We start from the raw sequence: 11,185 nt of genomic DNA on the forward strand, positions 1-11,185 counted from the left end.
TGTAAAATGGATATTACGCTATTTGTCAGGAAGTATTGATGATGGTTTGATTTTTACAGTTTGTACTAACTTGAGGATTTTTTATTTTACAGATTTAGATTGGGAGTCGGACATTGATGATAGAAGATCCACAAGTAGATATGTCATTTATTTAGGATCGAATCTTGTCTAATGGTCAAGCCGCAAGCAAGTATCAATCAGTCATTCAAGCACTAAAGCTGAGTATAGATTCCTGGTAGCAGCTGACTCTAAAGTGATTTGGATTCAAAACTTACTCACTGGGCTAAGGGTGTCATCAACCATGGTTCCAACTCTATTCTGTGACAATATAAGTGTTGTGTTACTTGCAGTATATCCTATCTTACACAGCAAAACTAAGCATTTTAAATTAGATCTCTATTTTGTGAGAGAAAGGGTCAACCAAAATAAATTGCAAGTTGTTCACATCCCTTCCAAAAAGTAAGTTGCTAATATCTTCAACAAGATCCTCCCTTTTCCAGCATTTAATCATTTTAAAGCCAAACTTAAGGTAACTTTTAAAGTGGCCTTGAGTTTGAGGGAGGGTAATAATGTAGTATCTGATAAGGCAGAGTATAAGAAATAAAAGCTATTGTAGTTAGTATTAATATAGAGCTAAGTTAGTTTTAACTTTTCTGAAATATAAAAATATCTTATAGTTTGTTATAACAGATTAATAGAATTCTTGTTCGCAATCTTAGTTTTTTTTCTCAAAGAAAATATTTTATTAATAAAATGAACTGAACGGTCCACTAGGGACTACACATAGGGGGTAATTTTGGAAAAGATCCAACAAAGACAATGATGTAATTGAATTACATTGATTAAGTAACTTTCCTAATTCCTCAGTAGAAGTTTCATTCTCCTCTCTCTCACGAAGAACACCATGCCCAGTTCATCTTCTTCATCTCCTCTGCATGGATCGGTGAGCCGCTTCAACACACATCCAAGGTGTCCTTCGATCTTCATTAAAGACCAATTCATTTCTTGCTTTCCAGATCTGCCAGCACAGGTTTGCTGCTAGCTCTATATCACTTGAATAGTTATGGCTTCTAAGTCTGGTTGCTTGTATGAACTCTAACCATCGCTTCCATGGTTCCGTTTGTTGTGCACGAACTTCAAGCTCCGCGAGCCTCCATGCTTCCACTGAGTCCGAACAGTAAAAAATGCAATGACCCACTGATTCTTCTTCCATTTGGCAGCGAATACACATCGGGTTAGAAGAAGCGATTCTGGAATGCAGCTTTTGGTTAACTGGTAAGCCTTCATGAGCCATCTTCCAGATAAAATTTTTTACTCTAGGTTGACTTTTCATCTTCCATATGTTCATCCAAAGCTCTTGTTGCTTGCATCGATCAGGGAGGAACTCCGTTGGAGGGTGGTAGAAGAGGAATGCTACTTGGTAACTTGACGCTACAGAATATCCGCCGTTGTTGGTCCGCATCCAGGTTAGTTTATCGTCTCCTTCATAGATAGGAGTATTGATGATTGCCTCAGTGATTTCTAGTTGAAAAATTTTTGCTATTTTATCCTGATCCCAAGTTTTGTTAGACAAAATTAGCTCTGAGACCCACTGAGGGATTCTATCAGTGTTTTGATTAAAAATAGACATAATTGCAGTGTAGTCATTGACCCATAAATCTGTATGAATGTTCAACACATTTTTCCTACCAAATTTTTAGATTAGTCCTTTTTCTAGGACTTTCTTGCCTTCCAAGACACTCTTCCAGCCCTATGATAGGTTATTCCCTGTCTCTGCTCTTAGGAAATTTGTAGTATTTACTCCTGTAGACTTTATTAAGCAATGAATTTGATTTAGTAAGTAGCCTCCAGCCTTGTTTTGCAAGCATTGCAAGGTTGAAAGCCTTTAGGTCTTTGAAATTTAGTCCTCCTTGATTTCTGGGTCTACATGTAATCTGCCAACTTATCCATTACATTTTTCTCTCTCTATTTTTTTGTCCCCACCAAAACTGTAAGATAGTGCGCTGTAACTCCTCTAATAAAATATCAGGCAATCAAAAACAACTCTGAGTATAGATGGAAATTGCTATAGCTACTGCCTTTATCAAAATCTCTCGACCGCTAGGAGAAAGTAGAGCTCGTTTCTATTGTTAGAGTTTCTGACGGACCTTGTCTTTAATATAGTTAAAAGTAGCTTTCTTGGACCTCTGAATAACTGATGGTAACCCCAAATACTTATTTTGATTTCCAACATGCGAAACCATAAGAAGATTAGACAATTGGTCTAGGATTTGAAGCGGTGTATTTTTGCTGAAGAAAACAGATGACTTGTTTAGGTTAACCACTTGGCCACTTATACCCTCGTAAGTCTGTAAGATACTTAGTAAGCCTCGGCAGTCTCCTTTGGTAGCTTTGCTAAATAAAATTGAATCATCTGCAAAAAATAGATGGATAATTTTGGGGCATCTGTGATTCAGTATCAAACCAAAAAGATCTTATCTCTATTGTTCTCTGTGAAGCAAATGGGAGATACCCTCTGCACAAAATAAAAATAAGTAGGGAGAAAGAGGGTCACCTTGACGCAATCCTCTACTTGGTTTAAAATAACCATGTGGGTGACCATCCATAGTAACAGAGTAAGAAACCGTCGTCATACATTCCTTCATCCAGTCCAGCCATTTATCGCAAAAACCTAACTTTTTCATCGTCGCCCAGACAAAAGACTATTCGACTCTATCATAAGCCTTACTCATATCAAGCTTTAGAGCTAGGTCACAGTCACTATATCTCTTACTTTTCATGAAATGCATAAACTCGTGAGCAATAAGAACATTATCACTAATCAGTCTCCCTTTAACAAAAGCACTTTGATTGTCACTAATCACTCTATTCATGACTGTTTTGCAATCTTAGTTTAAGCACTATATAAAGTGGAGTGACTCATTCTTGTAATTCAATTTGTCATTCATAAATTAATTCATGAGTATCCAGCAACATCTCTCTCCAAGAATCTCTTAACTCTCTTGATTACGTTCAAATTTCTTATAAAATAGTTTTTCAAAAAAAAATATTTTTTCAAAAGTCTTAATTCGATAAAATACACCTTTTTCTTTTATTAATAGCAAATGGTTCATGTAGTAAAATATTTAAAAAAATATACAAAAAAATATAAAACATATTTTTTCTTTTATTTTCGTAATTTTCAACTCTCAACTCAATATAAGGATAAAAAGTGTCGGAATGGGACAACTAGAGCAAACATTTTAATTTTTATATAAATAACTTTTGCCCCTTTCAATTACACAAGTAAAATTTGATTGTTTGTGTCTCTCTAAAATTCTTTGCTTTTTGCACGTGTTCACCTACGGATTGATGAATGATGAAGAACAAGTGTGCGCATACGTGCATCTTTGTTGATTAATTAAACCCCTGACCACATCACCACCACTGTGACTCTTTAGTTCAATCTTCGTCAACATAGTTAAAAATATAAAATTTTGAAATAATTTCATCTAAATAGAATTCTTATTTAGGTTTGTGATGGTGATTCGTGTTAATAATCATTACATATTGGAAATCATTTGCTAGTAGTTGCTACCCGTTAAAGGGTTTAAATTAGAAATTAATTTGAATAAATTATTGTTTTAGCCTTTGAAAATCTATTTATATTTTATAAAAATTGATACTAAAATTATTCTATATTCAAGCGATGATACATAAATTGTTTATAGTTTTATCATGTAAATATATTATGTAGATGTCATTTTATTATATAAAATTAAGTATATCACTCCTTTTAACTTTAATATTAATTTTTATAACGGTTTTTACAATAATTTAACAAAATGACTTGTGATACTAAAATCTTCTTTTAACAATATTAATTTTCTTTTAAAATTATTCAATTCACATTTTTGGATTCTATTATGAGTTTTTGTGTTTTTGGACAATTTCAGGTATTTTCTGGCTGAAATTGAGGAGCTGGAGTAGAAGTCTGATTCAGAGACAAAGGAAGCACTGTAGATGCTGTCCAAATCTGACCTCCCTGCATTCGGAAGAGTTTTTCTGGAGCTACAAAAGTCCAAATGGCAAATTCTTAACAGCTATGGAAAGCTGACTTCCAGAGCTTTCCAACAATATATAATAGTTTATACCTTGCTTCGGATTAGAAGGCCCAAAACTGGTGTTCAACACTAGCCATCTGACTAGTTCTGGCGTCCAGCGCCAGAAAGGGATTCCAAGCTGGAGTCCAACACCCAAAAAGGTGCCAGGACTGGAGTTCAACGTCCAAGGAAGCCTAAGCACGTGGATTTTATCAAAGCTCAGCACAAACACTCACAAAGTGGGCCCAGAAGTGGATTTTAGCACTAAATAGACCTTTTTACCCTTACTAGTCATTTGTTTAGTATTTAAGGGATTTTATTTATGTTATTCGCACCTTTTGACAGACAACATCAGACCTTTTACACTATTTTAGAGTTTTACATTGTGTTTTACTTCAGTACGAGTTTCTAAACCTCCTAGGTTGAGGCGAGGAGCCCTACTGAGTTCTATGAATTAATAAAAGTATTTCTATTTCTTCTTCGATCTGTGTTTGATCTATCTCTAAGATGTATATCTGGTCTTCATCGTGGTGGATAGGATGATCTGACAAATTAGCTCTGTTCATCACATTAAGACGAACGTACCTGACAAAAACCCGCGTCTACTTGGGTTCGTGTGAATACTTGGCCGGAAAGCACGAGCCAACAGCTATGTTTATACATCTCTCAGACGGTTAATCCATGACTTCGTTGGGGACTTCTCGAAACACCAATTCAGCCGATTTTCGGGGAGATTATGGTCTCTATGGTAGAGGTTAGAACCCAAAGATACAGCATTCTGTGATCCGGAAGATCCGACCTTGTCTGTGACGTTTTGAGTAGGATCACCAAAAGAATGGACTGTACGCGCTTCACCCTCAAGTAGAGATGGATCCACACTAAACCTGGGGTTCAGATCCGGAGGAGTATTGGCAACTGCTTAAACTAGTGTTAATCACTTATAGCCTGCCATAGAAGAAGATCATTCACAAGCAAGGAAGACAGTAATACCAGAGTTTATTCAGAAAGAAAAAGCAACTCTGACTCTCAACTCTATTCCTATTATTTACTATTCCCAGCATACAATTCCTATTGATTATTTTAAGGTATACATTACTCTTACAACCTTAAACAACCTTCTAATTCCGCCTGACTAAGACTTGCAAGACAATCATTGCTTGCTTCAAGCCACAATCCTCGTGGGATCGACCCTGACTCGCTCAGGTATTACTTGGACGACCCAGTACACTTGCTGGTACTGCTGCTGTACGAACAATGTGGGTTTGCGTACACACGCAGCAAGTTTTTCGCGCCATTGCTGGGGATTGTTGGGTTTGGCAAACTGCCGGATTGTCTTGCTCCCTAGATCAGGTAATTTTTATTTTTGTTTGAGTCTTTTGTTTTTGTTTTTGTTTTCTTTTTCTTAATTTTCGAAAAATTTAAAACCTTTTCAAAAATATTTTTCTTTTCTTTGTTCAATTTTTGTTCTTGTTGAGTCTCTGATTTTTGCAAGAGTATAACTTTGATTTGTGTGTTTAATTTTATTTTCTTCTTCAAATTTTCGAAAATCATAAAAACTTTTTCAAAAATATTTATTATTTTTGTAGTTCATTGGCTAGAGAGTTGTGTTCATGTTCTTGGTAATTATGTTTCTTTGAGTCTTTCTTTCTAAAAACTTTTCAAAAATAACTTTTTTTCTGTTTAATCTTGTGTCAAATCTTTAAGTTTAGTGTTTTCTTGTTTGTTTTCTTGTGTTTTTTGAAAATTTCTCTTTGATTTTTTAAAAATTTTAAGTTTGGTGTTCTTTTTATGTTTTTAAGTTCTTTGAATCTTTAAATTTTGTTCTTTGTGTTCTTGTGAGTCTTCAAAGTGTTTTTGAGTCTTGTATGTGTCTTGATCTTAAAATTTTTAAGTTTGGTATCCGTTGGTGTTTCCCTCCAAAAATTTTTGAAAAACAAGGGTGCTAGATCTAAAAATTTTAAGTCTTGTGTCTTTTTTGTGTTTTTCTCTTTCATCATAAAATACAAAAAAAAAAAAATATCTTTTCTAATTTAATTCAAACATAATTTTCGATAATTTAAAATAAAATTCAGATTTTGATTTTAAAATTTTTATCTTATCACATCTTATTTGTCAAGTTTTCAAAAATCAAAATTTTTAAAATTAAAAATCATATCTTTTTCAAAACTTATCATATCTTTTTCAAAATTTAAAAAATCTTATCTTATGTTTTTCAAAATTCAAATCATATATTTTTCAAAAACTTTTTAATTTCTTATGTTATCTTATTTTTAAAATTCAAATCTTTTCTCATCTTATCTTTTATTTTTATTTTTTATTTTTATCTTTTCTCAATTAATATCTTATCTTCTCTCTCTTCTTTTTCAAAACCACCTAACTAACTTTTCTATTCTTAATTTTCGAAAACATATCTCCTTCTTCTCTCTCTTCTTTTTTAAAACCTCCTAACTAACTCTCTTATCTCTTAAATTTCGAAAATTTCTCTCTCTTCTCTCCCTTTTCTTTTTTCGAAAATCAACATTCAAATTTTAAAATATTTTTAAATTATTAACATAATTTTCAAAAACTTAAATTAATTAAATTAATAAAATAAAAACAAAAATATTTTAATTCTTCTATTTAATATTGCTCTTCTTCTCACATCTATATTATTCAACTCTACTTCCTTCTCTTGGTCTACCTCAACTTCTTTATCTTCTTTCCTTTCTTCTTCACATCTAACTGGAAGCTCTTTGATCCAAGTGGCACAAAAAGCTTTCTTGTGATTTCTTTTCTATCTTTTATTCTATCTTCTTTTATTTACTCTTATCTACTATTTTCAAGGTATTTTTCTTCTTATTATTTTATTTATTTTTATTTTTTTTATCTTCTTCTTCTTTCTCTACTTCTGACTTTAAGGAGGAGCTTCTTGTCTATTGGCATAGTCTCTCTTCTTCTTTTATTTTCTTCTTGTTTATGACCAGGAACAGGGATAAAGAACCCTTCTTGACTCCTGATCCTGAACCTGAGAAGACTCTAAGGAGGCGTTTACAACTAGCTAAAGCACAACACTCCGGAAGAGACCTTTCAGAAAGTTTTGAATAAGAAACAGGGGACATGGCCGAACCACAAGAGGAGCCTAGAAAGATCTTTGGTGACTTTACCATGCCTACCTCTGACTTTTATGGTAGAAGCATTGCTGTACCTGCCATTAGAGCTAACAATTTTGAGCTTAAACCTTAGTTAGTCTCCTACAGTAGAACTGCAAGTTTCATGGACTTCCACTGGAAGATCCACATTAGTTCTTAGCAGAGTTCTTACAGATCTGTGATACTATAAAGACTAATGGAGTTAATCCTGAAGTCTATAAGCTGATGCTTTTCCCCTTTGCTTTAAGAGAAAGAGCTAAGTTTTGGTTGGATACCCAACCTAGAGAGAGTCTTGACTCTTGAAAAAAGCTAGTCAATGCTTTTCTTGCTAAGTTCTTTCCTCCTCAAAAGATGAGCAAGATTAGAGTGGAAGTTCAAACCTTCAGAAAAAGAGAAGGTGAATCCTTCAATGAAGCTTGAGAAAGATACAAACAACTGATCAGGAGATGTCCTCCTGACATGCTCTCAGAGTGGTCCCTCATAGGCGTGTTCTATGATGGCTTATTTGAGATGTCCAAAATTTCATTGGACAACTCTATAGGTGGATCTCTTCACTTGAACAAAATGCCTGCAGAAGCTAGAGAACTCATCGAGATGGTTGCAAACAACCAATTCATGTACACCTCTGAGAGGAATCCTGTAAATCATGGAATCTCTCAGAAGAACGGAGTTTATGAAGTTGAGACTCTGAATGCCATCCTGGCTCAGAATAAGATCTTGACCCAACAGGTCAACATGATCTCTCAACATTGATAAACCCCATTTTTAGGGTTTATCTTGTGCCTAATTTAGGTGATTTTATGACCTTTTGCCCACATTTATTCAATGAAATAGCATGGTTTCATGATTGTCTCCTAATTTGTGCTTAAGTGTGAAAACATGCTTTTTTAGCCCCTTATTTGTTAATTTTGATTCACCTTTGATTCCACTAGATGCCTTGATGTGTATGCTAGTGATTTCAGGTTGAAAAGGCTAGGAATGGATCAAAGGAGTGAAAAGAAAGCATACAAAGTGGAGAAATCATGAAAAGCCAAAGATTTGGAAAACGCCCATGGACGCGCGCGCACTGGACGCTCCCGCGTGGATTGCGAAAAGCTTCATGGATGCGTACGCGTGCTATACGCGTATGCGTCGGTAGCCGCACGTAATTTTTAAATAGAAAATGTGCCCAGCAATTTCTGAGAGCTGTGGGGCCCAGTTTACAACCAACTTTGGCGCCAAAATTCATAAAAGGACCAAGGATTGAAGGGGAAATAATCACTTCAAATCATTCACACATATTTTGCTCATTTTACACATTAGGATTAGTTTAGAGTTAGATTTAGAGAGAGAAGCTCTCACTTCTCTCAAGGATTAGAATTAGGATTAGGTGTAGTTCTTAGATCTAGGTTTTAATTCATGCTTTCATCTTCTTCTACTTTTGCTTCTAAATTCTTTGTTGTTACATTCATCATTCTTCTAATCTTTTGTTGTAATTTCCTTTATGTTGTTTCTATGTTTTGTTGTAGATCTACTCTTGTTCCTTCTATTTTTTTTCAATTCAATTTGAGATAATTCACAATAATTGTGTTTCTTTTGATTGTTGTTATTGATTCCTTGCAATAATTGTTGTTAGATCTCATTGTTGTTGTCAATTTGTTTTACTTTCCTTATGCCTTCTAAGTATTTGATAAAATGCTTGGTTGGATTTTAGTATAAACTTTTCTCGTCTTGGCTTTGGTTGAGTAATTAGTGACTCTTGAATTATCTAATTCCTTTGTTGATTGACACTTAGAAGTTGCTAATTGATTTGGATACCACTAAAGCTAGTCTTTCCCTTGGGAGTTGGCTAGGACTTGTGGAATCAAGTTAATTCATCCACTTGACTTTTCTCCATGGTTAGAGGTTAACTAAGTGGTAGCAATGGACAATTCTCATCACAATTGAGGAGGATAATGAGGATAGGACTTCCAATTCTCATAACCTTACCAAGATCTTTCATAGTTGCTAGTTTATTTCTTTTGCCACTTATATTTCTTGTTTCTTATCCCAAAAACCCCAAAATATCTCATAACCAATAACAAGACACTTTATCGCAATTCATAGGGAGAACGACCCGAGGTTCCAATACTTCGGTTTATAATTTTAGGGGTTTGTTTTAGTGACAAACAATATTTTGTATGAAAGGATTATTGTTTGGTTTAAAAACTATACTTGCAACGAGAATTCATTTATGAATTCTAAACCATCAAAAATCCAATCATCAAACATCTTATTGGGATGCAGACTGCACCTGACAGTAATCAGGAAGCTTCTCTTGAAGAAGAAGCTTATGATCCTGATCAACCCACCATGGAGGAGGTGAATTACATGTGAGAACCCTCAGCAAGGTTTCAATAACAACCAAGGTGGTAAGAACCAGAATAGGTTCCATAACAGACCACCATTCCCATCTTCTCAAGGGATTATGGAGATCTCTAAGCAGAGTCTCTCTGACTTAGCCACTCTAGTCTCCAGCCTCACTAAGACTACTGATAGTTTCATTAATGAAACAAGGTCCTCCATTAGAAATTTAGAGGTACAAGTTGGTCAACTGAGTATGAGAATCCCTGAGATCCCTCCTGACACTCTTCCCAGTAATACTGAAGTTAATCCTAGAGAAGAGTGCAAGGCCATACCATGGAAGACATGGCCGAATTGGAGGAGAATGGGAAGGTGTTGAACGCTAGTGAAGAAGCCTTCACTGGGCGTTCAACGCCCACAATGGCAAAAAGCCTGGCGTTAAACGCCAGTGAGGAACTCCTTACTAGGCGTTTAACGCCCATCCTGGCAGAGAAGCTGGCGTTGAAGGCCAGCCAGGGAGCACTGGCTGGGCGTTCAACGCCCAAACAAGAATGCTTTCTGGCGCTGAACACCAGTGAGACACCCCTCACTAGGCGTTCAACGCCCAACCAGGCAGCCATTCTGGCGCTGAACACCAGTGAGACACCCTTCACTGGGCATTCAACACCCACCACCCCAGGGAAGCTGGCATTGAACACCAACAAGGACATCCCTACTGGGCGTTCAATGCCCAGAATGCTAGAGGGACCGGCGTTTAACGCCAGTCCGGGTGGTCAGCAAGGGTGTTCAACGCCCAATAAGCTCACTAGTAAAGAATTTCACAAATAAGTTCTCGTTGCTAGTATAGTTTCTAAACCAACAAAGAATCCTTTCGTACAAAAACTTGTTTGTCACTAAAGCAAATCCAAAAAAATTAATAACTGAAGTATTTAAACCTCGGGTCGTCTCTCAAGGAATTGCAGGGAGGTGTATTTATTATTGGTTATGGAAAAAGTATCTTTTTGGGTTTTTGAAATAAGGAACAAGAAAAGTAAATTGCAAGAAATTAAATTAAAAACTAAGAAAACTCTTGGCAAGGTATGAAAATTGGAAGTCCTATCCTAGTTATCCTCATCAATTATGATGAGAATTTTTCGTTGCTCCCACTTAGTTATCCTCTAACTATGAAGGAAGGTTAAGTGGATAAATCAATATGAATCCTCAGGTCCTAGTCAACTCCCAAGGAAAGACTAGAGTTAGTGGAATTCAAGTTGATTAGCAACCTTCAATTAACAATCAACAAAGGAGTTTGATAACTCAAGCGTCTCCAATTAATCAATTCAAGCTAAGAATGTAAAAAGCTAAATTAAAATCATAAATATGAAATACCTCAAATTGCATTAAATAAAGAAATCAAATCTAACATGAGAATTCATAAACCAAATTGGAAAAGAAGAGAATCAACAAGAGAAATAAATAAACTAGAAAGTTAGAACAAATAAAAGTAGAAGAGAAATTAAATTAAAGGAACATTGAAACTGGAATTGAGAAGAAATAAATCTAAAACTAAGAGAAATCCTAAATCCTAAAACCTAGAGAGAGGAGAGAACCTCTCTCTCTCTAGAAAACTACATCTAAAATCTAAAATTATGTGAATGAATGTTGTCTGAATGA

Source organism: Arachis ipaensis, chromosome B01, assembly GCF_000816755.2.
Source record: "Arachis ipaensis cultivar K30076 chromosome B01, Araip1.1, whole genome shotgun sequence".
Classification (NCBI taxonomy): domain Eukaryota; kingdom Viridiplantae; phylum Streptophyta; class Magnoliopsida; order Fabales; family Fabaceae; genus Arachis; species Arachis ipaensis.